The 12234-nt window shown below is 52.1% G+C and overlaps 1 pseudogene; it reads left to right on the top strand.

Annotated features, from left to right (window-relative positions):
* The first annotated feature begins 8462 nt into the window (after window positions 1-8462).
* Window positions 8463-9280, top strand: LOC125318814 (annotated as a pseudogene).
* The last annotated feature ends 2954 nt before the right edge of the window (window positions 9281-12234 follow it).

Here is a 12234-nt window from a genome sequence, read left to right as displayed (position 1 = left end):
GAATCTGATGCCATCCCAGGGTGAAATGTGGCGTTGCTCATGGGAGTGGATTGGTGGGTGAGAAGGTCAGGAGCTGGAGCTGTGTGCTTGGTTATGATTTGGAGGACAGCTTGTAATCTAATGATGCATTGAAATGATCAGTGGGTTCTCTGGCACCTGGTATGAATTTGTTCGGGTTCCCAGGGGCTGCTCCATGGTGTTGTAGGATTTGTTCTGGTGGCCGTTCATCTTTTCCCTATTTTTGGGCGCTGCCAAAAAGGCCAGGGATGCATCAATTGACCGCTTTTCTCTGATTAAATCATCACATTCTTGCATTCCCAAGTGATTTCGCTGACCTTGTGTCAGCAAAAGCAGCCCAGTGGTCAAACCCACCCTGTATAACACAGAGAGTGCCAGCAGATGTTGGAGTGGGGAGAGGGATGATTCCCCCCGCTTTTGTGAGTGAAGTTCTCCCAACATTCTCCGTTTGCTGTTTTCCTTTTCAGCTTCAGGGATTTCTGTTGCAGAGTCAGAGATGCTCAGTGTGGGCTCTGCCTTTAGCGATGCAAATTCCGTCAGTGCAGGGAGGCAGAGCTTGGGGTGAGGGGCAGAGGGAATCAGCCCAATTCCTGTGGCAGGCAAGGAGAGCCTGGGACATTGTGCCCACTTCCCGCAGCAGAGTTAATTTGCATTTCTAAAGCTCCTCTGCTGGCTGCCTGGAAGGAAGGTTCTCTTCCAGGGCAGCCATCAGGTGAGTCACAAGTGGCCCCCCCAAAAGCGGCTTTTTTCCCCCCTTTTTTTTTATAATGTTTTTGAACTGTTTATGAGGAAAAGGATCAGTTTTAAAGCTCTTCCAGTTTTGCAAAATGCAGCCTACAGGTGAACATCGAAAAACCCATTCTGAAATTCTGTCATCACTAACAGACATGCACACACATACACAAAAATGCCCCAAAGCAATAAAGATTTTTGGTTCTTCTCCTCGTACTAAAAATTGTTTCTCACACCTTTGGCCCAAACCCAACTGACAATATCAGAGTAGGATTATTAAGAAAAAACATTCTAATGGTGTAATCTTGTCACAGAAACTGCAGGAAGAACAAAAACTCTCCAAGGACCTTTTTAGTGTAGAGAATCAAGGCATTACTTTATTCTGGCCAGGATGTGCAACAGAAATCATTTCATGTGCACATAGCCCGGGTATGCAGAGAAAATCATTCCATGGCACACGAGTTTTACTCAATTTTTCCTCAACTTTACACAATCTAAACCCATAGAAATCCGTCGGTTTAATGTCCATTGGTTCCAAGTTGGGTAGTTCTTAGTATTTGGTTTCCTATTGGCCCCGGATTGCTTGGCCTCTGATGTTAATTAGGTGCACACTCCTTGATTTCCTTCTCAGCCTTTTCCAGAGCAGGGGTCTCCAGCTGTGCCGGGGGCAGTGTCTGGGGTAGCTGTTCCTTGATGTTTGCTGATGGGCGTTGATGTTTTGTTGATGGGCGTTATCTTTTGGGTATCTTTTGGGCTTTTCCCAGTCTGTTGAGATGTTAAGCTCATCTCTGTTGAGTGGTGTAACATCCCTTAACAAACACTTTCAAATTCCTTTCCCCAAGGCAGAGGCAAACCAAGCCTGAGTAGCGAAATAAAATTTTAAAACAATTCTGAACTTGGTATATTTTCCATCAATCGAATCCCGCCCAGCCCAGAGTGTGAGTGTAACTGAGAGCCAGAGTGGAATTCTCCCGCTGTCTCGCGCAGCAGCTGTGGCGAGTGCAGGCACAGAAAGCTCTGAAGGTCGCCCGGTGCCAGCGAGGATTGGCCCCCAGTGCCTGGAGATGCCAGAGGAGGTGCCCAGCCAGACTATTTCAGCAGAGGATCTGTGGGCAGCCCCCGGGGCTTCCCCCGCTGTGGAGCCCTGGCTGCTGCTGCGGCCCCTTCTGTGCAGGGTCAGTGGCGGCCTCGCATGGTCCTCCTGCAGCCGGGGAGTGCAAATCCGCGGGGCTTCAGAGAGCTTGAGGCGAGGGTGAGGGGTCCCCCCGTGTTCAGCTGTGCTGGCGGCTGTTTCTGTGCTCGGGGACACTTGGAATGGGCCACGCCCTCGGCCAGCAGTGGTGCTTCTTTGCGCTCCTCAGGCAGGACCCGATGTCCTGGTTGGATGTTGTGGGCAGCAAAGTGCCAAGGCAGGGTCTGTGCCAGCCGAGCTTCCTGTGGAAGAGATTTCACAAGAGACAGGATTGTGGCCACAGACTGCTTGAAACAGACATCCCTGGTCTCCACCCCCCCCAACTAGGTCGAGAATGAGCAGGGTGAGGAATTGGAAACATCAATTCCAAGGGAGATAATTGAATATCTGCCCTGGGTCTGGCTCTTCTTCTTGCCAAAGCCAATGGCAGCAGCCGTACCCGTGGCATCTTGGTTTTTCTCAGCAGCTTCAGAAGGTGTTTCTTTATTTCCCCATTCATTCTTTCTACCCGACCCGAACTCTGGGGGTGCCAGGGCATTTGGAGGTCCCACTGTGTTCCTAAAGCAGCCAGAACAGCCTGAAGGATCTTTCCTGTAAAATGAGTTCCCCTGTCTGAGTTTATTGCTTCCACAATCGCATATCTTGGAATTGTTTGTTCCAAACATGCCTTAAGAACTGATGCAGGGATTGCTGAAGCAGTTGGAAATGCTTCTGCCCCGCTGTGAGCTGCCATGCTGTTAGCAGAAGATATTGAAGCCTTCCTGCTCAGGGCATTTCAGTGCCAGGCTCTTCCAAGCACCCCCAGCTCGGCCCTTTGAGCTGAGCATGCGGGCGCTGAGCTGCGCTTTGTCTCATTCCCTTTCCTTCAGAGCAGCGTGTCTTGTCACTCTTTTCCCTTCTGCTGCCCTTGCAGAGCCATCCCTAAACACCTTTTCTCCCTCAGGCCAGGGAATGTCTGGTAAATCTCTCCTAGCCCGGGTCTGGAGCTCTGTCACTTGGCTGCAGCCATGGGTTTCTTGCCAGCCCCGTGTCCAGGGCCGTTCAAACAGGAGGCTGGGTTCAACCCTTGCCCTGTGCTCAACTCTGAATCCTCCTGTTCCATCCAACAAGTTTCATTCTGTAAGAACCGAGCGCTGCTCATCCATTTAGAGGCTCCTTTGGTTAACAAAGCTTTACCTTGATGCCAGGCTTGAACAATCAGAGATTGTGCTGCTGTCAGTTTTCAGGCCTCAGTTCCCATTAAAGCCGGGGCTGCACAATTCTGCAGACAATGAGGCCACTCTCTGGCCACTGGGTTAAACATTTGAGCCCAGGAATTCCTTTGGCATGGCCCTGTTTAACATCCCCATGCGATTCAAATGGTTTTTCCCTGTCTGGGAGGGCCAGGGCAGGAGGCTCAGTTAATCTGCTTTTGAAGCCTTGAAAATTGTGCTTTCCTTCTGGTGTCCTGTCAGAGTCTCCTCCCCCCACCATGTAGTCGTGGGAGAGGGGCCCTGAGGGGAAACACGGGGTTTCTCTGCCCCTGGTCAGCCTCGTTCCCCATTGGTTGGTTTGTGTTTCCCTGCGCGGGCAAGGTTCCTGAGCTGAGCCCCGGCCATGCGGCTGGAGAAATAAACATCTCTGAAACATCTACCAAGAATCCATCCATATATATATTTCTTTTCCATGGGACTCCTGGTTTGATATAGGTTTTACAGGAATCCCCGCTGTAACAAATGAGGGAGAATGCGGGCAAGACACCGATCCCTAAGGACAGGAAATTAATGAGTAAAAACCACTCTAGATCTCTCTCTTCTCACCTTGGTTTGGATATTCTCTCTTCACTATGGAAGAATCGTGGGAAATGTAGCTCTCTGAGCCACAGAAAAAAATGTATCTAGAAGTTAAACGAATCCTTGAACAACAATACAAGAAAGTATTGGAACCGGGAGATCTAGAACATTTTTTTAACTGGCTTTTCAAAAATTTCTTCTATATTTCTCGAGAGTTCCTTTTTGATATTAGTCCTCCTGGAGTTCCTCAGGCTTATCACAGGTGTTTTTGGCACGAGATCTTGTTGGAGATGAAGGATCAAACAGAACATGCATTAGTGATTGAACCCTTGCGTGGATCCCTCATCGTCAGTGAAGCTATTCAGGAGCATGTGTATGGTCCCATTACCCCTAAAGCAAAGGATGGCCATAGTCCCGCGGCCGAGGCCGCGCGGCCGCCATCCCAGGAGCGCGTGACTGCAGTCGTGCTGGTGGAGGCACCTGCGCTGGATGCGCCCGGCCCCCTCGGGAGCGCGCCCCTTATCACGGACCCCATCCCTGTCTCGGGGTCCCTGGCCACGCGGCCGCGAGTGAGGGAGCGATGCCGCAGGCGCCGCGGGTGCCGTGGGCCACGAGCAGCCAGGAACCGGGCATCGGCGTGGCAGGCCGCTCTGAGCACACGGCTTGGAGAGCCCTGCGGAGGGAGAAGTGGCGGTTTCCACAGTGACACGAGAAGCCGCGCAGCGCCGAGCCGGAACGGGGCCGCACTCAAAGCAGCGTGGAGTTGGCCGAGTGGAACCACTCACAGGGCGCGGAGTCAGCGGTGATGGCAACGCGGGGCCGCGCAGAGCCCAGACACGCGCCGGAGCAGCGCCGCTCGGAGAGCGCGGAGCAGCCGCAACGCAGGGGCCCGGCCAAGACGTCGGAGTCAGCGAGGCGGCGGCCACGTGATAGGAGGAGTTACAGCAACGAAAATCACACGAACTGTGAAATGGTACAATGTAAAAAACAACTATGGATTTATAACACGAGATGATACAGGGGAAGATTTATTCATCCATAGAACTGCCATTAAAAGGAATAACCCTAAAAATTACCTGCAAAGTGTAGGAGATGGGGAAGTTGTATGGTTTGATGTAGTGCAAGGAAAGAAGGGTTTACAAGCAGCAAATGTTACTGGGCCTGGGGGTATTCCAGTCAAAGGCAGCCGTTATGCGCAAAATTATAAACAATATCCATCCCAGCAATTTCCCTATCCACAGCCTACTTCCCCCTTTTACCCTATACCCAATATGAACCCTTTCCTAAGTTTACCCTATCCCCAGTTTATTCCTAATCCGTTTTTCACCCCATGGCTTCCCTATACAATTCCCTTTCCCTACAACTCCTCTCCAATGCCGAGGGGGGGATGAAAAGGGGAAGGGAAGAAATTAAACCCTCTCCTGCCTCAGTTTCCCCACAAAGCATGCTCAGAGAGTTCTGTCTCCCTTCTGTCAGCCTTAAGATGTTCCAGAGAATCTCTTTGGACATTTAAAGACTCTTTGGACATTTAAAGACTCAGGAGGGTGGCTTGTTTTGTTTTGAAACTGTCCTTGTTGTTTTCAATGTTAAGTTTTACATCTCTTTTGTTAAAAATAAACGGGTGAAATGTCGGGGTCCCTTCCCCCCCCGCCGTGTAGCCCTGGGAGAGGCGCCCTGAGGGGACAGACACAGGGTTTCCCTGCCCCTGGTCAACCTCGTTCCCCATTGGTTGTTTTGTGTTTCCCTGCGTGGGCAAGGACCCTCATCCCAGATGGTGAGGGTTCCTCGGCAGAGCTCCAGCCATGTGGCTGGGGAAATAAACATCTCTGAAACATCTACCAAGAATCTGTCCATATATATTTCTTTTCCACAGGACTCCTGGTTTGATATAGGCGTGTTACAGTAATCCCCGCTGTAACAGTGTCTATGATCGGGTTTCTTGCCTGGCAGGAGAGGAGTGTTGTAGGGAGAGATGCCTGGCTCCAGAAGCGCTGCCTTTAGCAGGGCCTCAGTAAGAGGTTGTAACCCCTTCCTTGCCTCCCTTGGAACAGGGTATTGCTTTTAGACACCACTTGTCCTGGTTGCTCCAAAGGAATTTGGAGAGGCTCCATATCTAATTTTGCCTCTTTCCCTGGGGCTGCCCACACTTCTGGGTTCCCTTCAGCAGAGGCCTTGGCAGACATTTGACACCAAGGTCCAGCAGCATTAGCCTCTGTATCTCCTTTGACAATATGAATTTGCATTCCCACTTCAGCCACCAAATCCCTTCCCAGTAAATTACAATCACAATTAGGAACAAACAGAAATTGATGCATTTCAAACCCATCTCCCACATCTACTGATAGTGGTTGAATAAAACACACGTCCTCATCCTTCCCAGTTATTGCCTGAATAATCAAGGAACTTCTTGACAATTTCCCCCCTTAGGTCTCAGATTCGGAGTGGATCGAGAGGCCCCTGTGTCTGTGAGGAGCGGCCTCGTCTCGATCCAGAGGCGCCCTGAATGTTCTCAAGGGCTCTGGTGCGGTGGGTCCCTGGTGTGCTGGGAGCTCTGAGAGCCCTGACAATCCATGTCCATCAGGGGTGGACTTGCTGGTGCTGAGGGTGCTGCTGTCTGTGCTTGCAGTGTCCTTGTGGCCTGCAGCTGGAGCCCTGATTCCTTGGCAGGGGCTGTTTGGGTGGGCTCTGCCGTGCCGAGGAGGGCAATGCCTGTGCCAGGTGCTTGTGGCCGCCGCCGTCCCCTGGGTGCTGGGGCCCCCTTGGGCCCTGCGGTTCATCCCTGGGGGGCTGTAGAAACTCTGCCATGGCCTTTGCCTTCACCTTGGCCTTTTGCTCATCCCTTCTTGCATTCCCCTGCTGAGCCTTTCTGGCCAAGTGCTGCAGGGGCTTCTTGTGCCTCTCCTGCAGCCCCCTCAGTGCCTGTGGGTGCTCATCCTCTGACAGCTGCTGAGCTTTCTGCACAATCATTCGTTTCTCCAGTGACCCAAACAAGATCGATGAAAGGAAATCCTGATCCTTCCACATCCCGCAGCCTCCTGGGGGCCGGGGGCCACTGCCGGCCCTGCCCGGGGGGTGTTGGGGTCAGGCAGTGCCCGGCGCTGAGCCCCGGCTGCCCCACAGCCCCGGCCCGGCCCCGCAGCTCCCCACAGGCCCCCAGCCCGTGCTGCCCTGTCCTGCTGCTCCCCACCACAGAGGAACACCCTGAAATCCTGAACTGCTTTTTTTCCTGTCCTGGAAACCAGGGATACAAAGGAGGTGGAGCTGGCTGGGAGGATAAGAGGGTTTTGGCTCTTTTTGAGGATAAGATTAGGGAAGGTGCTGTAACACATTCCAGTCCTCACTATTTTTCTCTTCCTCCTCTTTTCCATCTTCCTTTTCCTTTCTTACCACATAGGTTCCTCCTGCTGCTGTTTGCCTTAACCATATTCCTGCACACTCCCTTCAACCAATCCTTTCCCAGCACACCAACACCATCCGTCCCCTGTTGCTGAGACCCCTTCTCGACTTCCCTTTTTACCCCTGCTGGGTGTCCATGTCCTTAATTAGCTCTGGGAGAATGTGCAAACTACCTCCACATTGTCCCCTTTTGTTTGGGACACGATGTCCATGGTTGTGTTGAGGCTTTGTTGTTGTTCTGGAAGTTGAGGAATTGAGCAGGAGCTTGGCTGAGCAGCAGTGTGTGTCATTCAGTACCATTTTGTGGAGCTGATGGTTTCTGCTTGTGTCACTTGCTTGTGTCCAAGTCGGTGTGGCTGTGTCCGAGCAGATTGAGAGCATGTGTTTGTAGGGAGGCGTTGCTGTTGTTCCTTGGCTGGGGGTGCCCGGTTTTCGGGCCATCCCCCCTGGAGCAGGGTGTCCCCCCTTGGTGCAGGCGCGGCCCTCAGGCAGCGCTCAGCCAATCAGAAGGCGCGGCGCTGGTGAGTCAGCAGTTGCCAGGCGGAGCCGCAGCGCCCGGCGCTCCCCAGCTGGAGCCCCCGTGTGGCCCGGCCTTGGCGCCCCCCGCGAGGGGAATTTGGGGAGGTGGGAGGGGGGGAGCGCCAAGGCCGGGCCGGCCCGTGCTGTGCTGGCAGAAGTGGCTGCGGCGGGGGCCGAGTGCGGGCAGGAGCGGCCGAGAGCCCAGCGCTGCCGCAGCCCGAGCTGCCGCAGCTGCATCCCTGCTGGTGCTGTGGGATGCGAGAGCTCTGGGGGGCAGAGCGAGCCAGGGGTGGGTGCTGGGCCTGGGGGGAGGAGGAGAAAGGCTGGAGGAGCAGGGCTGGAGACCAGAATGGTGAAAGGATGCACGTGGGAGCAGCAGGTGGGATTCTGCAGGAGAAAGAGTAGTGTGAGGAAGAGGAGTGTGAGGAAGAGTAGGGACACAGGAGGAGGAGAAGGAGCAGGAAGAGGAGGCACCGCAAGGTTCCAGCACTCGCTGTATCTGCAGCCTCCCCCCAGCCCCAGGAGCATTTTTCCCCCCCCATCCAGCAGGTGATCAGGGAGGGGGATCCACGATTTTCCTGGGGATGAATCTTGGTGTTTCTGAGGTTTTTGGTCTCCATGTTGGTGCTTTGGTATTTTTGTGGGGGCTGAATCTTTATATTTGGGAGGGGATTTTGACTGAATCTTGATGTTTTGGGAGTTTTGGGTCTGTGTCTTGATGTTTGTGGTACTTTTGGTCTGAATCTTGGTGTTTTGGATGTTTTTATAGACACAAGATGCCCGGTGATGCACTTGGGTGGAGGAACCCCCAGCCCAAGGTGCTCACCCCTTGTTTTTCCCCCCAAATCAGGATTTGTCATTCCCAAGGTGTTGCTGGATGGAGGAGGAGGAAAAGCCCCGGAGATGCCGCACGAGGAGGGGCTGCAAGCGCAGCCCAGAGAGATCCAAGGAGGAAAGAGCCCCCCTGATCCGGGAAGGCAGCCGGAGATCCAGGGGGAGCTCGGAGCTGGGGGAGAAGCCTCAGGGTGGGGAGAAGCCCCACAAGTGCTTGGAATGTGGGAAGGGCTTCAGGTGGAACTGCAAGCTGAGGGAACACCAGAGGATCCACACTGGGGAGAGGCCCTACGAGTGTCCCAAGTGTCGGAAGAGCTTCAGCCATAGCTCCACCCTCATCCGGCACCAGAGGATCCACACTGGGGAGAGGCCCTACGAGTGTGGGGAATGTGGGAAGGGCTTCACCAGCAGCTCCAACCTGATCCAGCACCAGGTGGTCCACACTGGGGAACGGCCCTATGAGTGCTTGGATTGTTGGAAGAGCTTCAGGCACAGATCCGACTTGAGGCAACACCAGCACACCCACACCGGGGAGAGGCCCTACGAGTGTTCTGAGTGTGGGAAGAGGTTTCAGAGGAGCTCCAGTCTCCTTGAACATCAGCGCATTCACACGGATGAGAGGCCCTTCCGCTGCCCCGACTGCAGGAAGGGCTTCCAACGCAACTCCACCCTCATCATCCACCAGCGCATCCACACCGGTGAGAGGCCCTACGAGTGTCCCGAGTGTGGGAAGAGCTTCTCCAGCAGCTCTGCCTTGACCGAACACCAACGGAGGCACCGCTAAGGGAAGCCCTGCGAGTGCCCCGAGTGCGGGAAGAGCTTCGTGCGCTGCTCCAGCTCCATCCCCCGTGGGAGGATCGGCGTTGGATGATCCCCAGTGACCCCCGTTGGGCAGAGCCCTGGTGACCCCCGTTCCGGGTGATCCCCGCTGGGTGGGGGGAAGGTGTTGGAGAGATTTCTTTGCCTTCTCCTTGTGCTGCTGGGATTTGGTTGGTAATAAATTCCCTCCCTGTGCCCAGGCTGGCTCTGTTGTGCCCCTGCTGGTGCACTAATGCTGTCCTCGTCATTAATTGTTGTCTTCCCTGATGGGGGAGACCTTCAGATTTTTGCCAGAAGAGAAAGCAAGGCGAATGTGACTTCATGCTTCTCAGCCTCCTGATAGGTGTTTATTAATTCTTATCTAAGGAGTACAAGCCACTGGCATGGCTTAGACATAGCACAGAGCAGACAACGCAGCAAGAAGACAACTTATCAAGATTTCACAGCCTTTTTGCAGGTAAATTACCCAATGAAAGCTTAAAACGCAAGGTTTTTCACTTTTTTACTCATGTCCAACAAGTTCCTAAATCACGTAGACAGGAACTGTGGAATTCTGTATCCAATCATCCCAAACCACTATTGCTGCAAAATATGGAGTTAGTGAAGAAGGAGTAAGAAGCTTTTAACTACAACTTATTCTGCATTTTGAGGTTTTCTACTTCTATCTATTTACTATGCAAATAGACCTAAAAACTCTTAAATTTTTCACCCTGTGATAATATCACATAGTATTCTGTCACCTAATTTACACCATTGTAGATTCAAATTCTTCCCAGAGGCTAGGCAAATTTTCCCATGGACAAAGGTCAAAGCCAATACTGTCCAGGGGGGTAAAACCTTTCAAAACGGGCAGAGAAATATTCTCTGCATTCTCGGTTCCCATACATGTGATGACTCATAGGGTTTTTTTTCCCCTTTGCTTTCTGCCAGGTAGGAGCAGCTGTGTACTTGGTCATCAGCTTACTCTGCCTTTGCTTAACCATTGTGCTCTCACTGTGTTCTGGCTGAGGGGGGAAATGCTGCATTTTTCTGCTGTTTGTTTTCTGTGTTCAGTCTAAAAGCCAGTTTTACCAAGCCCTTGAAACAGCCAGAATATTTAAATAGAGCATCAAGTAAAAGGAGGGCTGTAGAACTGCTGTAAATAATCCTTTCCCCCCCCCTCTCTGTGGTCACTTTCTCTGAACATGGTAATTCTGGACAGTATTGTAAGAGCACAGAGGCAACAAAAAGCAGGTGGTTACTGTAGTTTCAGTGAATGAAGCCAGTTTTACTTGGCTGAAGGTGTTTTCTAATTTCTGACATTCATGAAAGGCCTTTCTGAGCGCATTGAAGTCCTGACTGTTTTCATGTAACATTTGATCTCTTTTACCTATAAAAGCACAGGGACCATCTCTGATGTTTTTAAGTACATCCTTAAGCCCAGGGTTTTATTGCCACTGTGGCTGACTCAGATCTGTGGAGGAGCACAAGCACTTTCCTTATGCTTTGTCCAGAGAAGCTGGGGCTGCCCCCAGATCCCTGGCAGTGTCCACGGCCAGGCTGGGTGGGGCTGGGAGCAGCCTGGGGTAGTGGGAGGTGTCCCTGCCCAGGGCAGGGGTGGCACAGGATGGGCTTTAAGGTCCCCCCAGCCCAGTGCATGATTCTGTAATTCAGTGACAAACAGCACCTGTAGCTGTGGGCAGAGCTGGGTTCACTTGAAGTTCAGGAAGCAAAGCAGCAGCCACAGCTTCCTCATGCCCAGCCGGGGCTGTGCTGCGGGAAATTAACTGGAATTGCGGAGGAACTGATTCCATGCCACTTCCAGGGAGCTGCAGTATGGCTGTGGTCATGTGGGGGGATGATGGTGAGGATGAACCTGTGTTATGATCAAACTGACACTTGAAGATGCGAAAGGGGTTCAGTTTGCTGTTATTTCATTAAATGAGCATCTGTTGAAGCCTTGTGATTTTAAAGCTGACTTTACAGTGCTTAAATCTGAATTTTCTTTGCAAATGCCATAAAGCAAACCTGTCTCCTTGTCCATCTGGGGCTTCTTCTGTTGTGAGATTTTAATGCCTTTTGTATAAAACTTGCTGTGTCCTGCCCTAATACCTTGCCAGGTCTGTGGCAGCTGATTTGGTGGCTGTGAATAGCTGTGATCTGAAATGGAATTCCTGTCACTCAAGGGCTTCAGGAGGAAGATTACTCAGCAGCAGCCTCCCCTGCACCAGGATGAAGGACCTGCACAAGCTTCTGCCAGACAGAAATTGCAAGAGATGGCCTTTGCAGTATCTGCAACAGTTTCTTTTGCTCAGTGTTTAATACTGAGGCCTGAAAAGGGCAGAAGGGTTTTTGCAGAGCATAAGGGCTGCCAGTGGAATCCCCAGGCGGGTCTGTGCATTCTGTCATTGCCAGATGCACGTGGACGTGCTTTGTTCCCGTTCCTGGTGTTTTGGAGCAGAGTTTGACAGAAATGATCTATTTTAGTGTGTGCACGTAAGTGCAGGTACCAGTCAGTGTTCAGGGAGAGGGCTAAAAATTACAGCTTAAATCTTTGATTTAAACTCCATGGAAGTTTCATGAAACTTGCATGGCTTTCTGAGAGCAAAACTGCAAAACGCTCGGAAAACGAAGTGCGAGACAAGTTTAGTGGTTGAGGTTTGTTAAATTCTTCTTTCCACATCCACCGTGCCTTGTTCTGAACCTCCCGTCAGGAGTTTGGCATCAGGGAAGACAAAGGTGACATTTTACAAGGTCTCTGACTCTCAGGAGATGTGGCCAGTGGGGCTCTGGGGTTTGTTGTGTTTGTGTTCTTTTTTCTTTTCGCAGCCCTTATCTCCCGGCTGCCTGATGGCAGGAATTTACTGCAGCGCTCCGAGCCCTGCCCTGCTGGCCCAGGCACAACCTGGAGTAACACTTTAAACCCTGAGGAGCTCTGTAGTAGTTGGCAGATTCTCGTGGAAGAGGATTTTT

This window comes from Corvus hawaiiensis, chromosome 31 (genome assembly GCF_020740725.1).
Source record: "Corvus hawaiiensis isolate bCorHaw1 chromosome 31, bCorHaw1.pri.cur, whole genome shotgun sequence".
Taxonomy (NCBI): Eukaryota; Metazoa; Chordata; class Aves; order Passeriformes; family Corvidae; genus Corvus; species Corvus hawaiiensis.
This window is presented reverse-complemented; position numbering and strand designations above follow the sequence as displayed.